Source organism: Camelus bactrianus, chromosome 25 (assembly GCF_048773025.1).
Source record: "Camelus bactrianus isolate YW-2024 breed Bactrian camel chromosome 25, ASM4877302v1, whole genome shotgun sequence".
In the NCBI taxonomy this organism is placed as follows: Eukaryota; Metazoa; Chordata; class Mammalia; order Artiodactyla; family Camelidae; genus Camelus; species Camelus bactrianus.
Genome location: NC_133563.1, coordinates 28,842,074 through 28,853,335, shown reverse-complemented (window position 1 = coordinate 28,853,335; position 11,262 = coordinate 28,842,074).

Below are 11,262 nucleotides of genomic sequence, written 5' to 3'. Positions count from 1 at the left end.
TTTTTCTCCTTTACAGCAGATGAAACAATACTCAGGAGAAATACTTGTCTGATTCATCTTTATACCCCAATATCTAATTCACCTGCTTTGGACTACCTTTTGTTTCTCAAAATGCTGTTGTTTCTTCTGCTCCAAGGTATTTGCACTTGCTATTCCCTCTGCCTAAAATGTCAATCCTCAATTTCATCTGGTGTTAATCTGTTTTATCTTAAAACTTTCAGTTTATGTGTCATTTCCTCCAGGAAGCTTTCCCAGACTTCAGGTTAATTGGCCCTCCAAAATGTTCCATAGATCACAGTTCTTTTCTATGCCAACTATGTTCTATTTTCTGAATGTTTATACAGCCTCCTCACCCATTCACATTGTATTTTAAGCTTCTTTAAGATGAAGATTGTGTCTTAGTTTACATTGTGTCCCCAGAACCTAATTTAATGCCTGTGATATATTAAACTCCCAATAGATGTCGAATGAATGAATGAACAAATGAATGAACCCATACAGTAGGTATTCAATGGGTTGCCAAATAAACTGGATGTACAGATAGGCAAAAATTAAAAGATATAACTGGAGAAGAACATATGGCAATGTGAATGTGAGTGATGGCGATACCATGGGATACAGATCAAGAAGACAACAAGAGTAATAGGGCTGATCAGTGAAAAACAATAGCAACCACTTGTACACAGCATTCCAAATGACGTCAGTAGTAGCTAGTTGTAATTAAGCCCATCTTCTATACTTTTGATATATTTTATTGTGATCACAATGAACAATATTATCCTTTTATAAGGCAAAATTTAATAAGGCTAATGATCAAACTCTTGAGAGATCAATAAACAGTTATTTATAAGTAAACAAGATTTTGGAAATGTTAAGCAGGTTTTTTTAATATAATGAATCTAGAAGGTGCACACAATTCTTATAAATGCTTTTGTGAATTCCATTAAATTCAAAATATATGATGTGTTAAATAATACATGTTGTAGAAATTCGATGTTTAATTTAAAAATGTTAAGTACATAAGTCCTCAACAATAAATACAATTCTGTCCTGTCGTTATCTACTTGCACTTATCATCGTCAAACTTTATGGATCAATAATCATAGTAGTAATCTGTCAACTAAAGACTTCTTTGTTCATTGCTCCAAGATCTGGAAAAGGCAGCAGATTAACTTTGACCAAGTACACATAACTGTTTGCTAGACAGATTGATAAATGGATGGATAGATAGACAGGTAGATAGATAGACAGATAGATGAGGGACAAACAGTATAACTCATTAATGCCTCTTATGGATGAGATACTATATTATCTGCTCTATACATATAAGCTAATTTATTCTCCACTGCCATGCTAAAAGAGAATACTGTTATTCATTCATCCTTAATTAGAATACTGGGCTCCGAAAGACAAGTGATTTACTAATTACTAAACAAAGAAGTAGCTGAACCAGGCTTGAACCCACAATTATCTGACTTCAGAACTTTGGAACATTCTGAGCTATGTTGCTATGTTGTCTTTCAAGACCAAAAATCAATTCCTGTTGGGATCCACTCACATTCCCTTACCCTGAACTCTGCTGTGCTTATCAAACAAGTGATAGGGGTGCAGACCCACCCAGGTCCTGAAACTTCCAAGCTAGGCTCAACATTGATCTTTAACCAGCTGAAGCAAGCAGCCACACAGGGGCTGACGACCCTGCCATCTCGAAAGGCTGTGTAAGGGAAGCCATATCCAAAGAAGAAATGTCCTGGGTGGGGGAGACCAAAAGGCGAATGAATGTGATGGTTGAAACTCTAATTCAGATTCTTCCTCTCAATAATATCTTAATGAATTCTCTAACTCAGGGTTTAAAAGCATAAGAAAAGGGTACATTGAGAGCGATCACCACTCTCTCCCCCAGCCCCCTCACACACACACTTAATTATACAATGTTTATACATACATATACATTATATATAAATATCCATATTTATATATGTATGTAAAGTTATAAAAAGTTATACATAAACTGAAACCTAGATACTTAAATGGACTCAACCACACACCTGGATTTTGCATACAGTAAGGACAAAGATTTTTGGTTTTGAGTTCTTGTTTGGTGTCTGTGAATCTGGCACACATTTAGAGCTAAAGAAACAGTCTTTAAATGAATCAATGAGGCCCATTATAGTTTTATCTCTCTCAACCCTCTTCACTTGGCTTTACCAAAGTTTTCAGCCAGCCATTACTGCAGTAATTTCTCATTTTGTTCCTACTCTGGACCCCTCAAGGCTGTCACCAGGCTCTCCTCTGATTGGTTTCTCCATCCGTATCAGGCTCAGCCCACATCCACGTATATAGGACCACTTCCTTCCTTGGTAGATTATTTTAGAAGAGTTCTCAGCCTGCCTCTCAGCAATCATTCACCACTCCGCCATTCAGATCAAAGGTCTTTTGCCTTGAACTAAACAGACTTTATTTTTATTATTCCAACTCCTATTACGTTGATTACTAACAGCACTGACCTGCACAGCTCCTACGAATGCCCAGGACACTGCTGCCCTCCAATGTCAATGGGTTCTGTTAATGCCTTCTGCATCATGCCTCCTGCGACATTTCTGTGAGTGTCCGTGAATGCAACGTGGGTAGTGCCACGAGCACCAGGCTGAGAGTTGGAAGTTCTGGTAAAGCTTCCAGGCTTTTCTGTGTATTAGCTGTGGGACCTTAATCAAACTGTGTCACCTATGTAATCCACAGGAAACCCTTCTCTAGGGAAGGAGCGCTGAGAAATTAGAGGACAGCACTTGTGGAAGGCTCAAACTCAGAACGTTACAAAAAACATTACATACGCAGGAAACGGGCTGGTTTTTTGCTTGAGTCTCCAAAAGGAGGTTTTGTCCATCTCCATTGCTTGAGACAGGAAAATAATAACTTCCATACTTAATGTCATTCAGAATATTCCCCTCTTCTTCTCCCCTCTCTGTGGTCCCTACACAAGTGCTGGAATAAAGTCGCCTCGGCCACAACTGTCGGAATTTAAAACACTCCCCTCGTTCCCTTGCAGAGATTTCTTCTCTGACCATTCCTCGCTCACATATTGCTGAAAACTGCACTACGGACTACTCCAGTTTTGGATCACAGTGAGAGATGTCTTTATAACAGCAACAAAAAAGATGCTTCATATAATGTTGAAATGGGAAGGATCGTCTTTCTAAACCTAACGTGAGTGTAGGGATGTTGTTAAGTGTAACTAATCCAGTGGGCTTCCTCTGTGTGGTCACAATCAGAGACCATCCTGAAGGGACCGGTGGAAATGGGAGTCCCTCCCAGGCGAGAAAGGCGGGGAGCAGTGACGGAGCCAGCGTGCTATGTGAATAATGGATTATTCGGTCACAGCTGGCTAAGGGTGTCAGTTCCACTCTTGTGGCAAAATTGCTGATTGTAACCTTTTTTTTTTTTTTTGCAAGAGCTAAGTTAACAGAGCAAAGAGAAATGCCAGTGGATATGTGACTTGCCAGTAAGTGAAATCTCTTTCTGCTGAGGAAGAACTTTGTCATTTTAGGAAAAAGAATTATTTCTTGAAGGTCATTTTAGATATGCAACAGGACTCTGTTGACATGACATACTGGACACAGAGGAGGCCCACTGGGAGGAAGGGGCACAGGATTCTGACACAAAAGAGCTGAGTTCAAATCCTGGCTTTGCCACTTACTTGCTGAGCAACAAGTCACAGTTACTGAGTCTTGCTGAACCTCACCTTTCATCGTCAATAAAATGGAGACGGTAATCACTTCTTTGAAGGGTTGTCATGAGGATTAAATGGAAAACATTTTTGCTTCCATAGGACATACTTGTTATTTTGGAAAATATGAACAGCTTCCTCCAACCCTACGCAAGTTCCAATACAGTAAAAATCAGGAGACAAAAGACAGATCAACCATGTTCTAGCGAAAAGTGCTCTCATGCCCCAGAGTTTGTATATTAAGCAAGCGGAACATTAAACACAGAACTTCTCTAAGACTCAGTGCCCTCACTTGTAAACTGAGGATAACATTAATATGTCTGCCGTTCCTACTTCACAGAGTTATGTTGAAGCTCAAAGCAGATAATGATTGTGAACACTCTTTGAAAAGAAGTAAATGGCTCCTTACTTTTTCTCTTCCTTTGGTAGTCCCTGGTAGGTACTGAGAAAGACCACACAAGTCCAAACATCATGAAGCATGTTCGTCTTTCTTGTTTATGTTCCTCAATATCGTGGACTTTCTCAGTCCTTTTCAACCTAGCACAAGACATTTTCCACCCAAAGATGACCTCCCCGGCAGGATATAAATTCAAGTGTGATTGGCGGTCCGACTTCGATGGTTGTGCTTAGTTCTAAACAAGACCATTTCAGTGTGGGCTGATGAGCAGATAATGAAGCCATCAACCCAAGAACACCCAAATGAGATTACAGAGCATTTTAACATCCGTCTCCTCAACATCCCTGTGGGCAAGATTCGTTTATCATTCTTATTCTGCAGCTGAAAGACGCAAGCTTCGAAAATTTTTACGGCTGTCCCCAAGTCATGGAGTCGGTAAATCATAGCACTAAGAAAGTTTATTACTAATCTCTAGGTTTTATCCCCAAAGTGCACTGCCCCTTCTTCCGCAAGGAGAGTAGAAACTATAGGACTATCCAGGAGAAACTTCGTGGTAACATGAAGGTGAGGGCAATATCCAGGATAGGGAGTTGGGACAGACTCTGCAGCACAGACAGGGCCTGGGGCGGGAGTAGAAATGTCAGCCTGGCCCAGGGCTCCCCTGGGGAGGGAGGCATGAGTCAGAACGAAGGACTGCAAAGCCAACCTTTCATCTAGGTCTGTTCTGGTCGGTGAGTGTTCTGTCTTTCTACAGTAACTATGCCTTGTTCTGTAACAGTTTCCTGAGCTATTTCCCAACTTTCTGGGGAACCATGCAGCCATCATCTGCCCAGTTTCACAGACCAATTATTACCCTCAGAGAAACAAAATATGCAAAATGTGCAGCTGGAGTTATAGGGGGCGTGGAAAGATCAGGCATTCTCTGAAAGGAAGAGTTTTCAAACCACTCCTTTGAACAGATTTTGATCCAGCAAATAAACATCTTGCAAGGTTAAGAAATTCACAGTTCAGGATTATTTTCTTATTACGTTTTTGTTAACCAGATGTCTCCAGATTCCACCCACCTAGGGACTCAAGTTTAAACTCATATTTTGCTGGCTCAGTTGCTTTTACTTTTCTAAGTTTATGACCTTATTTCTATCATCAAGTCTCTCTCCTGAGCCTTTTGGCCCCCTGGGAGTCCCTAATTCTGACTTCCATGCCTGTAGGATACTTTTGAAGAAGCCACCCTCAGTGCTCCTCTCGAGCCACCATGTCACATGGCTCACTCCACAACTACTGCTCAGACAGTGAGCTCACCCTCGGCTCCAGGCTCCTGGGTCACAGTGAGAAAATGTTTCTTACTCTTGTGTTCCTCTTTTCAAAGGGGACCCCAAGGCAGCATTGCTCAGAATCTGAGGGTGAGTTGCAACCGTTTAATCTTCTCCCCAGATGCAAGCATCCTACCTCAAGGTTGCTGAAGCATTGCCATCATGGCACTAAAGCCGGCGTCAAGACCCAGTCCTCTCCCAACCTTGGGCTGAGTTACTAAATCCATCTCACTAGACCTTGCTACTGATGCATCGGAAACTTTCCCCAGGAGATCAATGGTTTACCTTTGAAATTTAGTTTCTATTGCCTCTCCCAACTGCCCCCTTCATTCCTCTCTGTGAATAAAGTCTAGCATGTATATCAGTGGAGTTCTTTCTTCTAGCCCTTACTCAAATGGGTTTTTAGAATAATCATGTGAAGCCACTCACCAGACAATTATTTCCACCCTAAAACAGTGGCGATAATTGGCAGGTACTAGAATTATATCCATTTCACAGAAGGGTAAGCTGAGACTCAGAGAGTTAAGTGATTATCCCTGGCCACTCAGTAGGAAAACCCAGATCTGTTGGACTGCAAGGCCTACATTCTGTCTACCACGCCATTAATTTCTACTTTCTATGTCAAAACGCCCCGTGTCCAATCAGATAGCATGGGCCAAATAATCAGTTCTCCAAAGTCGGAGGCAAAACCCTAATTGCACCCATCCAGCTCCACGGAGGGCCAGCTGATTCAGCAAGGGGGCTCGGCTTCATTCTGACCCACTTCAGGCCGTCTCCAGCAGAGAAGGCATTGATCCACTCAAAATTAGCAGGTGCCTCTGTCCCCTGCCCTGCTGCTTGCTTACAGAGGGAATTCAAGCCTGATTTGGGTCGGCGCCTGTCTCTGGGCCGCGTGCCAGGCCTCGGTGCGGGAACGCTGGTGCACACACGCTCACCCGGCGTGCGGTCTGTTTCTGAGCGCATCTTCAGTTGCTGCTGCTCCAGGTGCCTGGCAGATGCAGGGCACCCTGCGTCCTCCTGGGTTAGAGATGCCACCGTTTCTGGTGCGGCCTTGTCCTTGCAGCCTTCTTCTTTTCGGTCCTCTCCCTCAGTGACATTATGACTTCTACCCTCCTCCCCTCCCACTGCCTCCCATCCTCACCCACCCTGGTCCCCCCCTGAGGTTACTGTCTTTGAGAGGAAACCTAAATGAAGCTGGCAACTAGGAAGTGAAGGGTGGAACAGAGCGGGGGACACAAAGAGGGGACCCATGATTCTACTTGGAGTCAAGGATGGCTTCACAGAGGAGGCAAACGTGCAGAAGTTTTCCACAAGGAGCAAGCATGAGGAAGACTTCCAAGCAGGAGAGGATGATTCAGGCAGAGTGAATCTCACGCAAAAAGACAGAGATGCTGTAAACCACATCGTGTCCTGGAGTCACCCCAATGCACTGGGATGACGAGCGCCTGAATTGCAAAAGACCAGGGGCTGAGGCCGGGGAGCGGGGATGCTCCTTAGCTGGGAAGGGGAGGGCAGGGCTTTACGGAGAGGTGTGAAAAGTTGGGTTTGTACCTGACAAAGATCATTCCATCACCCCAATTAGTATGGTTTGGGGAGGGGTAAAACTGAATGCAAGGGACTGACGGAAACCCGTCAGAAATGTGTGCAAGCAATGTGCAGTTTAATCATTCAATAAATATTAATTCAGCACCTACCCTTGCTGCCAGACTCTTGGCTAGACGGCCAAACAGGAGTGGAGGACGAGGCTGACGCTGTCCCAGCGGGGACTGATCTCCTGTTCTGGTAGGGGTGACAGGCGAGAAGCAACAGACACGATTAATCACATCCCTGGAATAAAGCATCTGAGGAAGGAGCAGTTTGCGGGCCCGTGAAAGCGGGCCGCAGGGGACCCTGACGCTGTCTGAGGGTGGCAGGCAGGGGTGGGGCGGGTTCTCTTTTAAATTAGCTAAGTTGGTCTCTCAAGAACCTTGAGAGTTAGGAAGTAACAGTCATCATTTGACAGAGGCAGAAACAGAGGCTTAAGGCAGGGAGTCAGACCTCTTCCTGGAGGCACGAGCCCCAGCTTCTGAGTAGCAGCAGTGAGGTCAGAAGGCAGGGAGGCTGATTCCAAATGAGACATCTTCCCTCTGCCTGGCCATTCTGGACCCGTGACCTGGAGGACTCGGGTTTCATCGCAGAGCTGTGAGAGTCTCTTCCTCCCTCTCTCCCTCCCCAGGCTAACTTGGTTTGTTAAACTGTGCGGACAGAGCCAGCCAGCAGAGTGACATTGAGTCTTAGATGGAAGCTTGCAGTTCCTTGCATCAGAAAAGCAGAGAGTGCCTCTCTGGCAGCTGGCAGCAGACGCAAAAGCAGCTCGCGTCAAAGATGACTCAGCTCTGGCCTCTCAGCAAGGCTCCACCATCAGCTATTAAAAAAGAGACAAGGTAGCTTTCTGCAGACCTCAGACCCATTCCACAGCGAGCCACTTCCCCCGAGGAAGCTGGTGGGCAGGCAGTGCTGGCTCTTTCATAAGCAAATGGCTGACTGATTCCAAGGACTTGAGCATCAGGCCGGCTGCCCCAGGCACGCCGTTGTGTCCTGGTCAAGTGTGCCATTTGTCTCAGCCACCTGGAATTTGGCCTTGGTGACAGGTTGGAAGCAGGTTTGTGACTGGCTGACTCATTCTGTGTGCCCCCCAGACAGCGAGGTGAAGATGGCTTTGAGAGAGAGGGAGGGGTTCACATAAATGCTAAAACACCCTCCAGGCACCGCTGATGGAAGCTCTGAGGCCCAGTGGAAATGGCACAGGCTTGGGAACCAGTTGGATGAACTTGGGAGCCCAGCCCAACCACTTAGCAGCTGTGTGGCTGCGATGAACCACCGGCCTCACTCATCACATCTGGCTGGATCCTCACTCACTGGTGGGAGCCTCATGTTCACCATAGGAGGTTTTACAGATGATCATAACTCCTTCCTCTCAAGGTGTGTATGAGAATCAGTGAAACAATATAGATTAAGCACTTAGCACCCCACATCTATGAGGTGTGTACTGTCACAAGTATTATTACACACACTAGCCCCTTTTCAGAGGTGAAAAACTTGAGTCCAGGAGGTCACAGAGTAGGTGTTCTAATCCAGCTCTGCCTGGCCCCAAAGTCCCTATTCTCAACCCTATCAAAACAGCATTTCCCTGCTTCTTCCCTCTTCCCGAGGGATTGGCTAAAATCCACCGAAAAAAGAGCACAAGAGAGAGAAATTACTCAAATGTTTCTTGAACAAATAATTTAACGAGAATTAAAATCATTAAGAAACTATCCATAAATCAAAATCATGTATTAATAATTAAAAACCATTTCATAAATATTTATCATGGGCTATTTATGAGCTAGTCATCATGCTGCTGTGGGAGATAAAAAGGAATTAGATCTGAATCCTGCTTAACTACCATTTATAGCCGAGTAAACAGGCAGAAATCACTCTAGTGGCAGCAGGAGTAACTAATAATAACAATAATAATAGTGCACTAGCCTGTATTGATGTGCACTATATTCCAGACACAATACTCAGCACCGTGCACGCATCAGCTCTTCAGCATTTTAAGCACTCCTCTGTGATAGGAATTATTTCTTCACTTTAACAGAGGAGAGACCGGAGCTCAAAGAGGTTATATAACAGGACCAAAATTATATAATCTGGAAGCAAGAGACAAACCAAGGTCTGTCTGACCCAAATTCGCCCTCCTAACCATTGTGCCACACTTCCTCGCTCTTCCTAACACGTCTCTCCACTTACCACTGTAAGAACAAACTAGTTTGACTAAATGGCTTTAATAAAAAAAAAAAAAAAACCAGAATTATACCAATTAGCACTAATCGGGAGCAACACCAAACCAAGTTATGTGAACTCCCTTTTGACCTTCCGGTTTCCCATTTGGGTACAGACTCACCGCGTTCTGCTGCCTCTGGTCCTCCTGCGTGGAGAAGACACAAATCCTGCAGGAGCGATGCCACAGTCACATTGCAGGTCACAGAACCTTTGTATCTGCAATGCGTTCAAGGCCGTTCTGCGACAGCGAAACAGCTCCTTCCTAGAGGTGCAGGCCACCATCCTGTCACTTTAAACAGCCCCGAATCAAACAGTGTGATCCTTCCCCAGAAGGGGTATTTGAATGACATTAAGGAAAAATAAAATAATAATGTCATCTTTCTCTCACCCTTTTCGTCCAAGTTGCTCCAAGATAGCCAACCCAGACGCAAGATAGGCTTGAAGTCGTGTGAAGGATGTAATTGGGGACCATGCTGAGGGCAAGAAATTGAGTGTAGTTGAATGGACGCTTCTCCTTCAACAGCACACCAAGAAGACACTTCTCCATGGAAGCATCACTCTTGCTAAGCATTGGCCGGGGGCGGAATGCACTTTTTCACTAGATTCAAGACATTTCAGGTGGCTGGCACTCTCTCCACATTCCACCATCCCAAACTCTCTGATCTGGCCACAGCGGCCTACCAATCCCTCTCCCTCCTTCGTCTTATTCACATGGTACTTCAACTGCACCGAGAGCTGGCATTATTCAGCACACCCAAGAGCTCTATGCCACATGCCCCATCTATAAACCACTTCAAGGTCAAATGCAAGGTCCAGCTCAGAATTCACCTTATCAGTGAAGCCTGCCCCGACCCCTACGTCTGGGAGGCCCCAGGACTTCTCTCTTTGTGCCCTGCTTCCCTCTGACGTGGTCTTTATCACCGTGTATGTGGGTCTTGTCTTAGAACATCTTTCTTTCCCGCCATATGGACAGTCCTGGGGACTGGGCTTTGGCTAGACCTTTTTTATGGCTCTGTTTACTGGTGAAAAAGAAAAACAGCTTACATTTTAGTAGGGGAGGCAGTCAACGAATGAAAAGCAAGCTATTCTAGATTGTGACCACTTCCAGGCAGGAAGACAAATGGGTGATACAGTGAGAATAAAGGGAAAAGACGACCCACTAAGCGTGAGTGATCAGAAAAGAGCTCTCAGAGGAAGTGGAATTTAAACAAAGACCTAAAGGAAAAGTAAGATCCAGGCCTGCAATGAAAGAGTCAGGAACAATCTTGCAGGAGGCCTAGAAAATGCAAAAGTTCTGCTAAGGCAAGTGAGTGGTGTGTGCAGGGAACTGGAGGCCAGTGCAACGGAACCGGGTAAGAAACAGGGAGACTGAGTTAGTTTTAGATTAAGTGCAAATAGACCCAAGGGCAGGCCCTATCGGGCTGGACCTTACAGCACAGTGAAGAGTTTTTGTTTTTCTAAATGCAATGGAAAGCTATTAGAAGACATTCAATAAAAGAGTGATATTATTTGATTTATGGTTTTTAAAGGCCATTCTGACTTCTATATGGGAAGCAAATGGATTGAGGACTTACAGGGGCAAGGGCAGAAGGGGAGAGTCCAGTTATGGGGGCGGGTATTGTCCCATTACCAACCACCATCTCTGATACAGATAGAGGTGCTCAATAAAAGAGAATGAATGAATGAATGAATGAATGAATGGGTTAGACTGCCCTGGGACTTATGGGAAAGTTGTGGCTGGCCAGTGCTTTACCAGCTGGTTGTGATTATCTCTCTCCCTCCCTCCCTTAGCACCTATAGCCCTTGACTTATTCTGAAAAACTTTCAAAAACCACATTCTGGAAATTCCTCATTCATCTCAGGCCCAGATTTCCCATGTCATAAGCTTGCAAAAATCACCATCTTGTCCTGGTAAAATTTTATCGTGTTTGACATCATTTCTTGCCACTGTTCTTCATTCCTGTGAACAGAAAACAGCCTCCTGTTTCTGGCAAAAAAAAAAAAAAAAAAAAAAAAAGCAGATTCTG